General features: G+C 34.1%; 1 pseudogene; it reads right to left on the bottom strand.

Moving 5' to 3' along the window:
- Nucleotides 1-3,281: 3,281 nt before the first annotated feature.
- Nucleotides 3,282-8,772, bottom strand: LOC131045240 (laccase-12-like; annotated as a pseudogene).
- Nucleotides 8,773-20,596: the final 11,824 nt, after the last annotated feature.

The raw sequence follows: 20,596 nt of genomic DNA, 5'->3' as shown, positions 1-20,596 counted from the left end.
CCAACATTAGAAACTAAGTACAAAATAGAAAGGAATTAGAATTTAACCAAAATAATACCAAATGTTTTGAAAGGCATCCCTAAACCTTTAATGAGAAGAAAACCTACATAAGCCATGACCACCTCCATACCTTGAGTAGAAGATAAAATAGCCACAATGACCTTGTCAAACACAAGCATCAAGACTACTTCAATAGGCCCGTCATCAACAAGGTAATAGTCTCTATTCATCCCAAAAGAACCACCAAGCTAAAGGACCAGATTCCATATAGACACACTAGCACCCAGACAAAAAATCATAATCACTCCAACATACACAAACCTTAGAATCCCCTCAATAGGACCATAGATAGTAGTATACATAGAAACATTGAAATCCCTCATGAGACCAAGATAAACATCATTAATGGACACAAAATGAAAGCCCACAACAACATAGGTGCCATCCACCTTTAGAGAACATTCAGTCTGAAGAAACCACACACTCCTACTAAAATAAATGCTCACAAACAACCCAGAAGGAAAATAAAACACAAGGCAATACCAGTCCCTACTTAGAAAATTAAGTACCCACTAGAATAAGGGAGTGAGATGAAGAATGGATAGATAAAGAAAGGCCCCATAACATCCTCTAAAGCACACAGGCTTGAAAGGGATTCCCCTGTAGAAAGCATAGAATCACAAACCCTAGCCTAGGCCCTTCCACCTTCTATACACAATATTTGTTAAAAGAAGACCCAACACATGGAGAGGGCCAACAACATACCATGAAGCACAACCATGTATGCCTCCCTCCATCTAGACCCTATAACAACTATAATAGCCTCCCCAACACATGCCACTATTGGAGAAAGGGAGGGATGCCTAGGTCTGAGGTAAATAGAAGTTAATCACACCCACAAACCCCAAGCCAAATAAAGCTTGTCTTCACCCAATAGCCGAAGAATACCACCATCGGGACCCCCAAACTAGGGAGAAGCTAAAACCCAAAGAATAGCAACAAGGGAATAGACACAGAAAGCAACCCACAACATAGTAAAAACCAAAGCCATACTGAGCCCAAGATCTGCAACTAAAACCTTGTGTAGAGAAAGGGTAGAAATAGACAGCCCAAAGCCATCCACATCCACCTCATCATTTCCATCCTTTGAATTCAAGTACTCTGCAATGCCTCAATCTCCCAAAACCCTAAAACCACTGCTCGCACTCTCCATACTCAACATTTAATCAAGCCATTGTTATCTATTGTCTAATAACGAGTTATAGTCTATCATTCCAAGTTATGTTTTGTTAGACTTAGGTGTTGGTCTATTCTATAGGATTTGTCAAGCTCAAGATTTGATATCCAATAAGATGTTTCCAAGGATGCAAGCATTGATAAAGTAAAAGTAATTATGTAGCATGGGTCCACATATGTTGCTTGATTTTTTTTGGGCGAAAATTCTGAGATCAAGTATGATTAGGCCAAATAATACCATTTTGTGCTTCGGAAAATAGGTAGCAGGAGAAGAAATCCACTTATGATGGTAGTTGACCAATGTGGTCCTCCCATTGTAGTTTTTGAAATCTCTATGAAATCATTTCAATCTCATATTTATTCACATTAGATAGAGGGAGTGATAGAAAGAAACAACTCATGCAAAAGAAAATTGAATGGACCAAATGCAATTTATTTAAAGAGTTTAAACTAGGGTAGAGACAAACAAACATTGTTAACTATACTATTTGATCTATTGATTATTGATTGAATAAAATAAAATTATATCAAATATTTCACTTGACAATGAGGCACAGTCTAATGCAATTTAACATGTGGAAATATTGCCTCTTGATGTTCTCAATGCATGATATTAGAAGAAAAATGAAGCTGGCTATATAGGGGAATTGGGCTCAGTACCTTTACTAACTACTAACACATGGAGCACAATCATTGGCCTAGCTACTATTATCCAAGAAAAAGAAGCACTATGGTGCTACCAAATTTTCATATAGTTTATAATGTGGTTGAGTGGTAAGCACATGAGAGAAGATTGAACTATAAGTAACATAAGATAGTTAGGTTTTGTAGATATGATAGGTTAGCTATGTGAATGTACAAAGGTGATAAGAGGTTTTTTAAGCTCTCACAAATATTGAAATAAGATATTTAGACATAACACATTATGGCATTGATACACAAACTCTCAAATAGTGTATAGGTTATAAGAATAATCAATATAATCAGCAAAAACAAAGTTAGTAAGTTAAGATGTGTTAAGTTGTATGATTGTGACTAGCATTAATAAACATTCAAAATGACTACAAGCACACAAATATGGAATATGTATTTGAGGCCAAGGAATTATGAACCAAGGCATGATAGAGGGAATTAAGGCATGCAAAACTATAATGAATGAATATGAAGCTCAAACTAGACAAACATGATATGGTTTCCACACATAATATAGACTATTGTAACATAACTACACCATGGAGATACATTAGTGTCATATCAAAGAATGAAGCACTTCTAGTAGGGTAGAATGATCAATTTGATGTGGGTCATTAAATTGACCAAGATTAGAGCACAATGAATCATCGTAAAATATCACACTATAGTTGAGAACTTCATACAATTAAATTCATAATTAGCACACGTGTATAAAAATCAAACTCAAACACCTAATGTGAAATCTACAGCTCTAAAATGGCATCCTAATATAGATCATTTAAGATTTGACGTAAACATAGGATGAACAAAGAAACATCAAAAAATAAATAACCTGAAACTGCATCAACAAACAAAATATATATAATAATTGATAACAAGATCTTATTTTTAAAATGTTACAAAAGACCTTGATTTCTCCATTACAATATTAAAAATTGACAATCTCCAAAATCTATAGGTTCCAATTCTATTTTTATCTACTACAACATTAGTTATAATCCTTGACTTTACTTGCAAAAGAATTTAAATATACATAATAGTATCAATTTCCATCGTTTTTAATAAAATTGAGACTTCAACCAATTGTTATTAATAAATATTTTAGTATAATGAGTAGGTGGCTCCATTGAATTGTCTTGGAAGTGTTCTTTTACATTTACAAACCTAAATTATGATTTTTACATTTTTTTTTTCTAGTGGTTTCTTTATAAAAATATATAATAAATTCTCCAATAGTATATAATACACTGCACAATAAAAATATTGTAACACTGGAATATATACTACACTGAATAATAAAAAATATTTGTATTTGAATTATATGTAAAAATGCTGCAACACTGGTACTTGCTTTAGCATTTGGGGAGGTCAGGAGGAGGGGGGATTAAACTTTCCAAAGCACCAGGACCGTTCTTCACAATAAACACAGTATCCAAACCCCATGTTACATGGTCATCAAAGTGACAATGCACGAACCACGCACCTACACAAACGGAAAAATCCTTCAGTCCCCCATACATATTTTCCAAATTTCAATTTCAAGTCCTGTATTATCTCTACAATCATGAGAAAACCGTAACTTTTCTTATTACCTGGATTGTCAGCTTTGAATCTGATAGCGGCCCATCCATTGACGGGAACACATACAGTATTTCGTTGGGGCGGATCGACCAGATTGAAAGAGCTCGGATCTTTTTCATTATCATAATTACCAAAACCCTCTCCTACAATATAAAAGTCATAACCATGAATATGCATTGGATGGTCGTCTGCTTGGAAAATATTGGTTCCCTGGAACACCACTTGAACTGTGGCATTATAAACAATGACTTTCACCTTTCTGCCAGAAATTGGCGCCCATAGAGTTTTGGGTACATCGCCAGTATAATTATACACAACTGGTGGGTTGGAAGGAAAGCCGGTGGTAAAGATTCCATTTATGCCGAAGAAATAAGCTTGGAGAATGGCAATATCTGGTAGCACAAAAGATACGTTGTTCATGCTGGCAGCTAGTCTGGTATTGTTAGGGCCACTACAGTTACCGCCGATTTCACAAGGACGTAAACCAGGTCCTACGGTTATGATGCTACTGTCGCTTATGCTTTGGGGAACGTTTACTGGATGCTCCTCTGAAGCCAGGCTTCGTAAGGATCGGGTAGATGTGGTCACTGTTGCAGTGTCGTTGTATATTGGAAGCTCTGGACAGATTGGAGTGGCAGATGCATTAGAGCCCACGTAGCTTAAAATGGCGGTTGTTGTGGTGTTGTCAAAATTCCCTTCAGGTATAGTAGTGTATACTTTGGCGGCCATATAGTACTTGGTTTGTGCTTGATTAGCTATGAGAAGAACGTCTGTAGTCTGACCAGATGATAATATCAGTATGTCTGTTCTGTATGGTTTTGTGTAGGAGGCATCCACGGCTACCACTGTGAGATTGTGCGATGCTATCTTCAAGAAGAGGTGATTATTGTCTGCAGCATTGACGATACGAAGAAGGTAGGTTTTTCCCTATTCTACCGAGAAATTTATTGTTCCTGAATACAGAAAATCACATTGATTTTGATTAGTGAGAAACGGAATTGGGTGAACCTTAGTTATACTCACAGTGCCCGTTTCTTGATTTAATTGCATAGAATTATTCATTTTTAACCCATTGAATCTTACTATTGGGCCTCTCATCCATTGATAATCGAATAGTTGTAGCCAACTGAATCAAAAGAAAAATCAGTACCTGAGCTTAAGCAATTATAGAGGTCTCCCGGCTGTCCATTTATAGTGAAAGCGTCTGAAACATTCGGTAAACCTCCACTCAGTTTTGCTTCCTCTTCGACTTCGACGGGATCACTGTTCCACCACTCCCCTGTTCAATTTTAATTCAAGGACAATCCAGTGTGAGCGCACAAGAGAAAAGTCTGAAAGATGGAGAACTATGCATCATAATCACATTTCCTATTCAAAATCATTCACTCACACTCTCTACAGATAAGGCATGCCACGTAAAACTAAGGCCTTTAGCATTTTAGATTTAATTATGCCATTGTTATTTTAGCTATAAATATGAAGTTAGCATGATATCGATTATAAGTCTATAGACTGAAATCTCTTCCAGTAAAAGTCAAGGATTGAGGGGTATCTATTTTGTCAAATTCAGCAGGGCATAATCTTGGCCTCATCCTTATGATGCCAAAGGCTAGCATTCAGACAAGACTTGACCTTTGGTGGACTCATTTGGAGCCATTCAACTTCACCAATAGACCCAAGGGCCCATTGACTTTAAAAATAATTTTGTAAGAATAAAATGTAAGGAAATAGTTCTCTAAAGAACTTAGAGAGTATAAACATAATACTCGAAAATGTAATACATATAGTTTGGTATTAAATATTTCATGACGTAGGGAAGTGATAGTATTAAAATATTAAATATTGAGTTGGAAAATACCTTTGAAGAAATAGAGGTATTTTATTTTGACAATGATGGAGAGGAATAAATTTGACATGTATAAGGGAGAGGGTCTTATATTTGGGATAGTAGTTGGGCACAATTAGTCTATTAGTGGGGCACTGTTAATCTATTATTGAGTTAAAAAGTGTCATGTCAATACTTATCTGCAAAAATATTCCAATAAATTTTGAAAAGAAACTAATAATGTGATGCCACACTAACACACCAATAAACATGACTTAGTGCACAACTATGGGTTTTCCTTCCTTTTGGAACCACTTTGGATACCTTGGCAGAATTGACATGTGATGTCACTTCATATTTGATCAATGTGGACTTAAAACCCATTTTTTATGTAGGAGACTTCACAAGTAAATAACTGTACAAAATTAAAAAATAATTAAATTATTTAAGACAAATTTTGGGAGGCTCGAACATGGCCCTCACCACCATAGGGCCCTCTCCCCTAAATTTAAATTGGTTCTTGTAGAAAAATAAGAAATTTGGATGCTTACAATTAATTATTGTTTTTAGAGAGAATGTATGATTTTGGGTTAATTTGACAAGTGTGGATTTGTCCATTAACTCATGGATCTAGATACTTGTTGATTGTGTACTTTTTCTTGCGTATTCATTACTAAGTTGTCAAGGATTGACATATTTAAAAATATATGAATGAATTTATTGGATTTTCAAAGGCAAGTTCTCCTAGGTGAACTCTCTAGAAAATCCAGCATAAAAATAGTCTTGAAAATTAGCATATAGTAAACAAACATACAAATATCTTACATGACGATTTATAAATAATTCTGTATCTCAAAAATCAATTTTGTGAATATTCAAAAAATACTCATATTTAAAATATCACAAATAATTTAATTAACAAACCTCTTAAATTAAAAATTTTAACTTTTAAAATGAGTAAGTCTATTTAAGATATAAATTAATTAAATTTTTTTGATTAGAATGATATGAGAAGGGTCTCTTAAATGAATTTTACAAGGAATGAGATTGAGAAAAAAACAAAAAGAGAATAAAACCATATTCAAAATAATAATAAGTAGTAATAAAAAGACATGTGAATATAACTTGATTTTAAAAAATTAAATGGTTAAAGAAAAATTGAAAATATCATTTTAATAATATTAAAACCTCCTAATTCAATTTTAAAAGATAGATTTCACAATATAAAATTGAAAAAAATAAAAATAAATAAATTGTATTATATTTAATATGTTAACTATTGAAACTGATCTTTATTAATCCTTTTATAGAAAATTTAAAAATATTGAAATAAATAGAAATCACGAACACGCCCCCCTTAGAAATGTTAGTTAGAACTGGTGATTTTCCTATGAAGCTTCAAAACAATTATCTTGCATACGGTTCTACTTTCCTTCCCTAGAACTATAGGAATCTCAGCATAGGGTTGGGTAAATGGATAAGAGCTGCCATCCTTTGGAAGAATGACCATTGCTCCATGAACTGTTGCACGGAGCCATGATACATGGGCATGCCACCACAACGTTCCTTCCTGTCCAATAATGGTGAACGTGTATGTAAATTCCTCCCCTGGTTGGATAGGGCACTGTCTAATGTAACCCGGTCCATCTGCCCACCCTTTACGAATCTGTCTCCCTCCATGCCTGAAAATCAAGTTCTTTTCAATATGCTTTGACTCATCAATGGAATTGACAGTCTACAACAGCTATACTTACCAGTGGCTAGTGGCGTTGTGCTTGGCCCTGTTATAAACTGTAACATGAAGTGTGTCACCATTTCGGACATGCAGAGTTGGACCTGGAAGCTGTCCATTCACTGTGATAATGTTATATGTGTTACACAGTCGAGTAACATTTGTGGATTCAAGCTGTGCAAATAGAAAAAAGAGGAAAAAATTGTGTTAGATCTCTTAAATAGAAACATGGGTTGGACTGAATCTATGTATAGAGCTCTGCTCTCGATTCTCTATATGATCAACGAATGAAATACCGTTTACTTTATTTGTCAAATCTATTAAATACCGTTTAAACGCACAATTCAGATTACATGAAACATCAATAAAAAACTCAATATTAACAATTATTCTGTCTCCTGAGCTTGCCTTCTTCATCGTCATATTTAATGGAAGTCCAAATGAGCAGGTATCAACAAAGATTCAACAAGCTCTTGGATGGATTATAATCAATTTTTTAGTTAGGGAAACACACAATTATATAAAAAACTAATTACAACGAATGTATGGGTATGCAGGTCTGCCCATGCTAGAGAATCAAATAAGAAAATGAATGTAAACAGCAGCACCATATATCTTTCTGAGTAACGTTTTGACATCATTAATGAATTACAAACACCTAAAGTGCTGCTAATTTTAATCTGCAAGTGAAGCTCAAACTCTTTGAATATGAAAAGCTTGCTCTAAAACTTATTGTGTCAAGACTTCTTGCTTAGTCGAGTGGTATATATAGACCAAAAATTAAGAAAGTAGTAGAGAGAAATAGTACGTGGTCGAACAGGAAACACTCAAAAAAATGTCATAGCTGAAGAGTTGCATAAATCATCGGCATTGTAGATCATTTGGTAGAAATATAATGTTCAATAATTTTAACTGTTATTTTGAAGCATTTTATAGTTGATATTGAGATCCACCAATAGCAAATAGTTACTTACAATTGAGAGGGTGCTTTTGTTACTGTGCATTATACAACGACATATATATTTGTAGATAGCATTCATATCGTAAACGCCAAACAACCGTTGGGCGGCCAAAACAGATGGGGTTGATTGTCCGTCCTGTTCTCTCTCTCTCTCCTTTCTTCAGTCGAGCTTTCAACTCTTCACATTAAGTGAGATGCTGATGTTTGAAATGCAGGTACTCTATTCTAACTTTTTCCTTCAATGAAGGGGAACAATTTAAAATAAATAATTTGTTTGAAAATCAGGTTAATAGTAGGTTTGAGTAGTTTATGTTTTTGATTAAAGTAAATGAGAAGGGTAATAACTCGTTACATAAAGATAAAGTACATCAGCCATCAAAAGAATAATAGAGTTATACTTTAGTAACTCACAATAATACCACAAAGTTAAATTAGATGCCACGGGGAAACTGCAACATACTCTCTCTGAGGTTTCTGCTTCTTCCTCAGAACACCTTTGCCCTTAGCAGATGAACCAAAGGGTTTTGATTTAGTCGGAGGTGTCTTCACCAGAGCGGGAAAAGACCCTCTCACCTTTGCTTTGACTGGAGTTGGTGCAGTCTTTTGTTTCTTTGCCTTTTCAACTGCATCCCTCGCAGCTCTAACTTTCTCTCTCGGGTGAACTTCCTCAATGAGGATTTCCTCCACTATCTTAGCCACCTTCCTTTTCCTTACCAGTTTAGTTAACTTGGTGTACAGTTCCATTGATTTTTCTTTGCAAGTTTTGAACCTTTCTTCTTTGGAGTCTACCAAAGCATTCAATAGGTCTTGTGCATAGGCATCTAAAGTTCACGCATCAACCTCATAGCCCATAGGCATGATCCACACCATTTGGGGCTCAGCTGCCTCCATGCGACATTCATCTTTATTCACCATAAAACAAATTGTCCCCTCAGATTTATTGACAATTTCCTTGGGGATTCTGACCCTCTGCTTCATCTTGTCCTAAAATGTCTTGCAGAATGCCCACAATGTAGCATTTTGATTGTCCCCATTCCCAAGATTATCAAGACCCTGCTTTATTTGTTGGACCATTGGTCTATCAAAAGCCCACCGAAAATAAAATCCACAAACTTATTCTTTATCCACCTGTTAGCAATGCATAACAAAAAAATCATAAACAAGCAATAAATAAACCACGGATCCACAACACTAGATTTTTTACGTGGAAACCCAAAAAGGGAAAAACCATGGTGGGGCTGGAATCTACAATATTCATATACTATGGCCAGGAGTACATAAATATTACATAGATGGGAAATGCACTTGCATTCAGGATCACTCCCTAGAGCTCACTACTCAAATACAATAACCCAAAAGGCTACAAGCCTCAGCGAAGTCTCACTAACTTACAATTTGATTACAATGAGGAAATGCAATAAAATGAACTTTGAAGTAGCATCTGACAATGCGTGAATAAGTTTTGGTAAACCAAAATTTTTTTGACTATACTCGCTCTGCAAATACTCTATTTCTATCTTAGTCAGCTTTTGGATTATCTATGAACCAAATGCGCATGTGAAACTGCACTCAATTGCACCAAAAACGGATCACCACAATTGTATTACACCAAAAACCAATCACCAAATCAATCTTATATATCCGGTCTTACCAAAAATGATGTCCTCCAAGTCGGCTTCAAGAAGTGTAATGTGTAGCTTCACGTCGGCTTCAATATTTAACAAAACATAGCACCAGAGCAAAACAGTATAATCATAGGATTCCTAAGGACCTTCCCATTCACCAAGATTAAAAAATCAATCACCAAAATTACTGTAATAATAAGAAATCTTATTGGACCAAAACATCATCGAGATAGCCTTGTTTTACCGAATAACTCTTTCTTTCAGATAAGATAAATCATGACTGTCGATTCGAATTTCCAAGAAGAGTTGCCATCAATGACAACCCTAGACCAATAAGCAACTACAGGAAGTCACCGGATGAGTCCCAATTGCTAACAATTATATCCCTACATTGCAAAATATAGCTCAAAATTACCAATCCTCTTGGGGGTTTCAAAGTTGTTATAATTTGGGTAGGGTTGAATCTAAGTCTAGATATTTCCTCCTAAGTATTCTAACCCATTTCTAGTTCCCATCAATGTATAGCTTCCATACAAGTTTAGCTCTCATGGCCAAATTCATGATAGACAATTGTCTAATCCCTATCCCACCAGCCTCCCTAGGGAGGTAAATCTTATCCCAAGCCATCAAGGGAATCTTCTATTGCTCTCATGTGCTACTCCAGAAAAAAACTCCTCAAAATATGGATTAATTCATCCTCTACAACCTTGAGGAGTTCAAGACACGTCATTGAGTAAATTGGGATATCCGAGAGCACTAATTTGTTCATTAACAATCTTCTGGTAGAAGATAACCATTTACCTTTCCATGCCTCATTTTTTTCTTACAACTATATATTAAGTTCTCATAGTAGCTAATCTTGTTTGTTCCCATAAATAGAGGCATCCCCAAAAAGTGGCCCGGAAAATTTGCTACTCTCAAATTCAAAATCCTTGACAAAACTCTCTACAAACTAGGTTGTGTTGAGAAAGAAGACTTCCACTTTTCTCCAATTTATGCTCTACCATGATGCCATGTAGCACTCATCAAATAAAGACTTTATGGACCTACCTTCCCTCCTACTTGATTCTCCAAATAAAAAAGTGTCATCTATGAATTGTAGATGGGTGGTATTGTCAATTCCATTTTCAATAGTGATACCTTATCACCTACCTTCTCCTCTTACTAATAGATTCCATAATGATGCTGAATAGAAAAGGGGAGAGTAGATCTCCTTGTTTGATACCCCTAGTCGAAGAGGAAAAACTATGAGCCACACCATTTACAAGTATTGAGAAATTGTGGGTAGAAATACAATTTCTAATCTCATTAATCTAGTTCTAATTAAAACCAACCTTTCTAGAACTACAACTAAAAACTTTGTATCAACCAAGTCATAGGATTTGAGAATGTCTAACTTAAGAATCATACAAGCATCCAAGGCCTTTCTTGCTAAATGAATAGTCTCATGAGCTATTATGATACCCTCAACAATTGACCTCCCAAGTGCAAAACCACTTTGCTTATCTGATATAATTACTTTGAGAACCTTCTTGAATTTGTTTCAATGATCTTCATGACAATATTGTATATTGTATTGCATAGGCAAATTGGCCTAAAATCACCCATCTCCTAGGAGTTTTTTTCTTGGGGATAAGAGATAGTAAGGTATGATTCAAATCTCCTAGTATTACCATTCTCTTCCTTGATTCTTCCACAACTAGAGTCAAATTTCCCCCCACAACGTGCCAATTTTTTTGAAAAAACTAGCCGAAAATCTATCTAGGCCTGGGGCCTTATTTTGGTTTAATTGGAAAGTGACTACCCTAACTTCTTCCTTCCCAATTTTTTGGTAAAGGGCCTCATTCTGCCAAGCATTTATTATTGTGGGGATCTAGTTTAGGATTTTTTCTCTCTATTCTCTATTCTCCTACACTTCCTTGTTTAAGATGGATTCAAAAAACTTGATAGCTTTAGAGTTAACCTCCTCTAATGTTTGTACCATCACTCCATCTTCTTTCCTAATCTTTGCAAATTTTTTTTCTTTGATTGGCTACTATTGTCCTATGAAAATATTTAATATTCCTATCTCCCTCCCTTAACCATGTTTCCCTTTCCTTATTAGTTCCCCTAATTCCTCCTTCAATGCTTTCTCTGTCTCATATTCTTCTATCCTCACCCCTTCCTTTATGATTTTTCTATTGAGTACCACCAAATCCTTTTCAACTCTTTTTGTTTTTTATTATGTGAATATGCTTTTGAAATGGGACTTATTCCAGTCTTTTAGTTTAGACTTCACATAGCTCAACTTCTTCCTAATTTTAAAAAGGTTAGATTGATAGCTAAATCTGATGTCATTCTACCATTCGGCCACCAAATTTGCTAATTTTCCATCCCTTAGACTTATATGTTGTCAAATTTGAATGGGTTTCCTTTTGCAGGGTTATCTGAGTTGATAATGAGTTGCACAGGGTAGTGGTCTAATCTTGAGAGTGATATAATTGATGCTCCATGTATGATTTCTTGCCTCTCTCAATCATCAAGTAATTGAAATCCGTTGAGCCTCTTTGCAATTCTCATGAAGCCACACCTTTTGTTTGTCCAGGTCAAAGTCCCATTTTTGGTTATCAAATTATTTGATTGTTTACTATTAATAAACCTTTAAAAGTCCCTCTTATATTATCTGACATTACAGAGATCTGTCACCATAATTCCCTCTTGCCAATTGTGGTTATTGGTCCCTATATATTTATTATGAAAATATAATCATTTGTTTGTAGTATTCTAAACCTCAAGGTGATCCATTTTCTCCAATTTTCAATCACTTCTCCCTTCACAGTCAAAGGATTCTACAAAGCTCTCATACCATTGGAGGCACCTTCTACTTTGATAAAATGCCCCCTCCATCACCTCCAACATTTTATTCTTCTATCACTTTCGTCCCTACTGCACTTTGCCTCTTGTAGTAACCAGATATCAGTCTTTATTTGATCTATTATGTACTGAATAAGGCTCCATTTATGTCTTATGTTTAAGAGCCTAACATTCCACATTATGACCTTCATTGCCCTTGGGAAATGATAATATCCTTCCTTAGTATGATTTTTCTCTATCCTACTGCATTGGTAGCCATCATTAGCTTAATTTAATTGGTTCTTGGTCCTCTTTTTCCTTCTTTTTTTTAATATTAGGTTGTTTGATTTGAGAGTGTGATTGTTCTAGCCCCCTTTCTTCTACCGGATATCCTTACCATTCAAAACTGCATATCCATGAGATGGTCACTAATCACTCCTCTTTTTGTGTTTCCCTTTCCATGGCTTTCTTGTGAGATTTACCTCCCATGGATTCCTATTGGCATGCTTTTTGCTTCATTAGCCATCCATTGTGCCTACCCTCTAAATTTTTTATTTCTTGAATCTCCCATACCTTGATTGGTTATTTTCATTATTGTGTTTCAGAATTACGCCCTTGCCATATTTCCCTACTTCTGATTTCCCCACTTGCAATCCTATGTGAAATCCACATTTCTAATCCTCCCTCTGATTTGTTGTAGCCACAGTAGCTCCATTCCTTTTTCCCAATTATTCCATGAGTATAAATTTCAGTTTAAGATATCAAGCCTAAATGATTATCAATTATTTATGAAACAAGTTACTATTTCTATTAATATTTTTTTCCTATATGATTCCACTATATAGAGATCCAACTTCTTGTTGATACCCATGGGTATGGTTTTTTAGAATGATTTATTAAGTTAGATTATGAAATAGGTCCTAAATGGAACCCAAGATTATGTAGTGTTGTCTTCGCTATCAAAGATTCCATTGGGAAGGTTATTACATCACTACTAAAATTTTCCTAATTTGACATGAATTATGAGGTTGAGGATCAAACCTTCAATTAGGTTTTGAATTGATGATAGTTGACATTCTTTAAATTATTATCAAATGTATCTCTATAATAATTATAAAATCCTTCAAAAATAGACCAAGTATGAATAAGAGAGTTAATAAAATTTTAAAGAAGGCCTAGAAATTTTGGGGGTTGATTTCTTTATTTGAAATTGAACATTATTGACAAGAGGCCAACAAGAAGACAATATTGTAGAAATTATTCAATTAATAAAGCATATGATTCCTTAATGGAGATTTCCATTCATGCCTATAAGTTATGAAATTCAAAAGATGTAATTAGATAAGAAAAAATAAGTCCAAATGATCTATATCATTAAAGGGAGTTTCTATACCTATGGGTTTCCATGACCCACTCTAACGATTTATATATTGTTATGTATATATAATATCATTTCTATTTTTTTGATAGGTAAATAGCTACAAAGGGAAAGCACCCATTGTATTAATATAAAGGATTTTTACATATATATTTTTTGAAATAAGCCTAGCTTTCCTACTACTGTGTATACCTATTATCACCAAAATAGGCCAAGTACCCATGTATTACAGCCGAAGAAACCCAAAAACTACCTTGGAGAGAAGTCATACTATCTAACGAACATCCTACCACCCTATATAGTAGCTAACCATAATTAAAAAATTCAGGGCTACTGCATAATAGCTATACTAGAAAATAAAATAGGAGAAAAAACCAGAGCTTAAGGCTCAAGCAGAGCCAATATCTGCTTCCTCAGGACTGATGGCCTCTAGATCACTGCCCTCCTCCTACTGCAAGCTCTTCTCATGCTCTTTAGCTTTCTGAATCAGGAGTGATCTCAACACCCTCGGGAACTCCACTTCACAGTCTATATGGGCTTCAGAATCTGCCATTTCTTTCGAGAGTCACTCATCATCCAGGACCCACTCTTCATTGCGACCAAACCCCCAATCATTTTCAATTTCTTCCTCACCATTTTCTTGAATTCCTATGCCTTGTCTTTCACTTAGACTCTCCACCAACACATATTTTCTCATCCATCCCTTGCTAAAGATAGGAAGAATGCTAATAGCCTTCAGCAAGAAAGAAATATTACGGTCCTTCCCATCCCATTTAGCAATGAGGCTCTCCTAATCTAAGGCTTGTACCACCACAAACTTCTTGACATCCACTCTCGCTCACAGAGACATATAGTAGTTTTACGATAGTGGGGTGCACAAATTGGCATAAACATTATCCAAGATTGTATCAATTTCACCAAGGAAGCAATGCCTGAATATCATTTGAGTCATTTTCTTGACTTGTTGCTTGCTCACCCCCATATAAAATAGCATGGCAACAAATATGGCAAGGATGTCTGATTTTACCTAGTAACGGTGATAAGCTCTAAGAAAAAACCCACCCAAAATCCTTTTCACAACATGCAGAATGAGAGGATGCTTCATGGCCGTAACTGCTAATAGCCTCTTGCCAGAGATTTCCCCAAAAAGGGCCATCTCTCGCTTGGTAGACTCCAACATAATAGGCATATCCATCCCTAGCTCTACTATCACACATAACCCAACCACTCTGAGCTAGCTTAACTACACCAAGAAGTGTGAAAAAATAGAAATGGAAGGTCTATAAATAGATCCATCCATATAGTCTCATGATCGCCGAAAAGAAGTGGTATGTCCAAGCACTTCTATCATTAATGATCTCTCATGCCAACCAACTCATAAGTCATCCCAATTGTAATGATGGTGATATAGGATATATGGTTCATACAAAACATGTCAAATCAAACCTATTCATATGGGTAATAATGAAGTTTAATGATCCCATTGTCAGAGAAAAGCGAGGGAGATGTGGCATGAGGGAATATAACCGGAAACCCAACTAAAATTATGATGTAATGATAGTACCATTGAATTATGAATCTATAGACAATGCCACCGCTTTTGCTAAGTTATCTGCCATCACATTGCCTTCCCAATACATGTGGCTAATGTGAAAATCATCCAGTTTGTCCAATAGGGATTTGATTGGTCGAAGCCATTGATTGAGAATCTAGCTTGAAGTTTCAATCTTTCTAATTGCATTTACCATGTTTAAGGAGTCACCCTCCAAGAGGATTTTTCGGGCCCCCCTAGTGACCCCCACCTCGAGGCCATGTAATGCAGCCCGAAACTCTGCCATATTATTTGTGGTATGTCCAATGTGCTCTGAAACTTCCTCCAAAGAATTTTTAAATTCATCCCTGATAACACACCCAATGCCACTAGGGCCCAGATCCCCCAACGAAGCCGCATCAAAATTTACCTTAGACCTAGCCAAGATCTGGAGCATTCGACTGAATTGGGGGTCTAGAGTTAGGTGGGAGGTTTCTGAAATTACTTCCAAAGAGAGTGGGTACTGAGAGGTTTGGAAAGGTGAGCTTTAATCTACAGTCCCACCTTGTATATGTGTTCTTTTTCAAAGTCTTCTGTTTGGTACCTTCATTAGTTAGTTCAATCAATTGGGATTCAATCTTTTGATAGAGGACTTTCGAGTCCATGGGTTTATCCTGAAAAATTCTTCGGTTACACTCCTTCCATATCTCCCAAATCAAGAGGGATGGGAGAATAGTGATAGGTCCCCAAACACTACCTTTGAGGTCCTTTGTGGCCACATTCTAAACCATTCATTGATCGCTGCAGGGAATGGGTAGTAAAAAAAATAGTTTTTGCATGAAATACCACTAACACTTGTTAAAAAATTCACATAACATATATAAGTGATGTACCGACTCCAAATTCTTCCCACATAGAACACATTTGGTGCGGCCCTGAACTCCAAATTTCATAAGCCTGTTGCTAGTCATAATTTTCTTATGTGGTGGCATCCAGGCAAAGAACCTAGCTTTCGGCAAACAATGCTTGTTCCACAATAGTTTTGACAGCCATTCTTGGTAAATTCTAGTTGCTTCTTTGATCTCATGGCCTAGGCTGACCTTGTAATTTCCACCTTTAGATCAACACAATGTCTTCCTTCCTAGATGGGATGATCATACGACTATTCAGAATGTTGTTTAAGCTACCTTTTGTTGTTGATCCACATCTAAATTGTCAAGAGACCGCCATCTCCACTTTTTTACTACATTCTGATGAACTATCTCTCCAAAATTACTAACCTTGCTTCCCCATATTCGAGATGTCTCCTCCTTGATTTCATTTAAATTTTGGAGTGAACTCAATATCTCTCCTCCTCCCCATGAATCATTCCAAAAGGATGCATTCTGTATGTTTCCAATTTCCCAAGTAACATGTTTGTTCATAATATCCATGCGTTCCAATATGTATTTCCAGATTGTTGAACCTGAGAGGGTTAATAATCATAAGAATTCTTTTTGTCTCAACAAAATCTAGATATTTGTTCTTGAGAATTCTGGACCATTTTTTCTCACCCCCACTACAAATGGCCCATTCAAGTTTTGAACCCTTGGCCAGGTTCATTATAGACAATTGGTGAATACCTACACCCCCCTATTCCTTAGGTCAACTAATTTTCTACCAAGGAACCAACATAAACTTATTTTGTTCTCCTAATTCGTTCCACATAAATTTTCTCATGATCTAGATGAGGTCTTCTTCAACAGATGTAGGGATTTTTTAGCATACCATTGAGAATACAGGGATCGCGGCTAATAGTGATTTGATCAGGATGAGTCTCTCGATCGAAGATAACCACTTGCCCTTCCAATTTTCTAACTTGGCCTTGCATTTTGCATTCAACATGTCCCAATAGCTAATCATTTCTTATTGGTCAAAATACTGTCATAAAGAATTCATTCTACATAAATATTACTCTAATTTGTGTTCATTTATTTTAGAGATTTGTTACATTGATGATAAATATACTTATAGTTATAAAGTTAATATTGGTATTCCTATAACACAGTAATGATCAAAATCACAATTAAATGCCAATTTAATTGTAAGTTAATAATAGATAACTTGGAACCCTTCAGGAGAGTTACCCATTCGGAGGAGTGGTGGTTGTTTGACCAATCAACCAGCAATATCATCCATGTTGGTGAATGCACTTCTGTTATTCTACAAGCCCTACGTGGCAATTAGTAGTAGATAGGCTTACAAGGGATGAAATATGCCATTTTTAACTCGACATTTTATGTAATCTTTTTAAATATTAATATAAGGTACTATCCCCATACTTGATAGCACTTACCCAAAAAAAATTTAAAAAAAAATAATAGATAACCTCTTAACCTCCTATGAAAAATAAAAAATCTAATATTGTTTAGACTAAATAATCATATCCACTTCAAAACTTTTTGTTTACCTTAAAAAATAAAGAACAAATCAATTTTTATGGATAACTATTATATTAATACACATGGCATAAGCACAAGTGAATCACCTTAGTTGAAAAAATAATCACACCATAAATAAACCCAAAACTATCAACAATAATAAGTTGACTCCTCGAATAAATAATTATCTATTAATTTTTGTAATATAATTTTCAGAAATATTAAAATATTTTGAAGTTTGTTTAACTTGATAAGAATATTCAAATTCAACTTTTATTTCTAAAATATATGTCTACCTAACAAAATTAAAATGTAACATTTGAATAACAAAACTTATGGATTGATGTTCTTCTTATTGTGTGTTGGTTTAATAATGTTGCTAATGTTATAACCATCAAGATTTAAAAGTATTAAGTCATTTATTTGAAATCATTTAAAGATCATGTAGAGATTTTCTTGAAATAACTAAAAAGATTGAAGAGCATTATCAAAGAATTACATCAACTCACATCATCCTTGTTTGTTATTCTCAAATCTTTTGTTCAAATTCGTGAATTTAGTTTAACTATAAATTTGACTAAGGAAAATGTGTCACTCATAATTAAATAGATTCCAAAATATTATCTTAGCACCACAGGTCATTACACAAGTTCAAATACCATGGTGATTATTACAAGAAAATTCCAACAATCCATTTTTTGAATGGCCTATTACATATTAAAGGTTTAGGTATGAATGTTAGGTCCCTATGAATGAATTCAAACTAGAGATATAATTATTTTATAACTATCTAATCAATCATACAAGTATGATTTATTGCTAACAAATTAGCACTATTTTCTTGACATTATAATATCACTTTTAAATTCTTATGATTTTCATATTCATTATTTTCACCCATCTCATTATCATATATTAGATTTATTTATCAATTATGTAACTTTATTTAGCATATCTAGTGCCTAGTTGTGGTATATTTTATGTATGATGCATTTCTTTCATGAGTATAGTTACTCTATCTAATTATGAGCTCAATTTAATACTTAAAGTAATCAATCGATAATATTTCTATTTTGTAAGTTTTTTAATTGAACATAAATAACAAAATTAATTAAAAATTAGAATAAAGTAAACTTGTTTCTTTATTATGTTCCATATTATTAAAACTAATTAAATATGGTTAGTATATATAGTCAAAATTATTAGCTATAATGGTGGAAATTCATCTTTGATCTATTTCCACATTTACATATATGTAGATATTCTAAGGAAATGTTAATACAATGACACATTTTTTATTAGTTTGAGATAGTGTCAACATATTTTTGTAGCTACAAATTACACATTTATATATATATATATTTGGTCCCACATACATAGCCTTGCTAAAAACTAACGCTATTTTTGTTTCTTATTCATGTAATTAAGTGCACAAAATGATCATCCAAATAGCTTATCTATCTAATTTTACTTAATAATACATTTTAATCCGAACCTATTGAACATATATTAAACATGATTGTCTGAACTAGGTTATATTAGCTGTGCAAGCTTCATCCACATAAACTTGAGATCAAAATTAAGTATTAACCACCTAGCTCCATTTTACAGTTTTGTCCCATGATTTTTGTGTATGAACATTCATTATTGGTGATATATCCATGTATGAAAGACATCAAATTTCACTCATTTGCATAAGAAGAACATCCTTGAATATCACAATAATAATCAATCACACTTGCACTCAAATCAATAAATTAACTATCATATCTAATCACATTGATTCTAACGCACTTAAACCACCTATCAATCATTTCAAAATTTACTTCCATGCTTTATTATTATCTTTAGAGATATTTTTATATACTACTAGCTTAGTGAAAACCTCAAATGATTGTAATATTCTAGTAGTAGATACTTAATTTATATTTTGCAAGGAAATATTCAAAGGAAACCATACAATGGCTTAATAGATGAAAAGTAATTTTATATTCAAGAACCATATCTAGAATTGAAAAGGTGCCCCACTATATAGAATGGGAGAATATTTTGGTTCACATACACATGATTTCCTAGCATATTTAATAATTCTAAGGTGCAATAATTTTTTTATCCCCACCAATTAATACTTAATATTTAGTTGTGGAACTATGCATTTTCCCTCATTAATTAATATTCAAGGTATGGATATGATTTCCATCTTAAAAATATCTAATCTTATTTATACTATTTTTTTCAACCTAGCACATAGTATTTAAAGGTAGTTTTTTATTCAAATCATCTTTATTTCTCTAATAGGCCCAATTAATCCTATTTTTCCTTTCAAATTTTAGAAATAGAAAAAATAACCTAATACATAAATGTTAATAATTTTTTTGGATCTATTATTATTTGCATATTTAATAATTTAGCAATTATTTGCCTATAATATTGATTGATGTATCTATACACTAGTATTTGTTTTTTATTTATATACTTTATCTTTTTTAGCAACCAACAAACCCTTAATTTGAACTAAGGTTTATAATTTTACCAGGATAATATTTCAAGCCATAAAATATCATATAATATTTTCATGACATTCTATTTTTTGTATTATATATGGATTCCCATGGTCGATATCCTTAACGTATATTAACTCTTCTATATGTAGCTTTTAAGTATATTGATAGAATTTGTGGACAACAAGAAAACTTTGTCTAAGGAAATATTATAATGGCTATTTATATTATTTTGATTCCTTTATAGACTTTCTTATCAAAATTCATTAATTTTTTAATCT

Source organism: Cryptomeria japonica, chromosome 9, assembly GCF_030272615.1.
Source record: "Cryptomeria japonica chromosome 9, Sugi_1.0, whole genome shotgun sequence".
Classification (NCBI taxonomy): Eukaryota; Viridiplantae; Streptophyta; class Pinopsida; order Cupressales; family Cupressaceae; genus Cryptomeria; species Cryptomeria japonica.
This window is presented reverse-complemented; position numbering and strand designations above follow the sequence as displayed.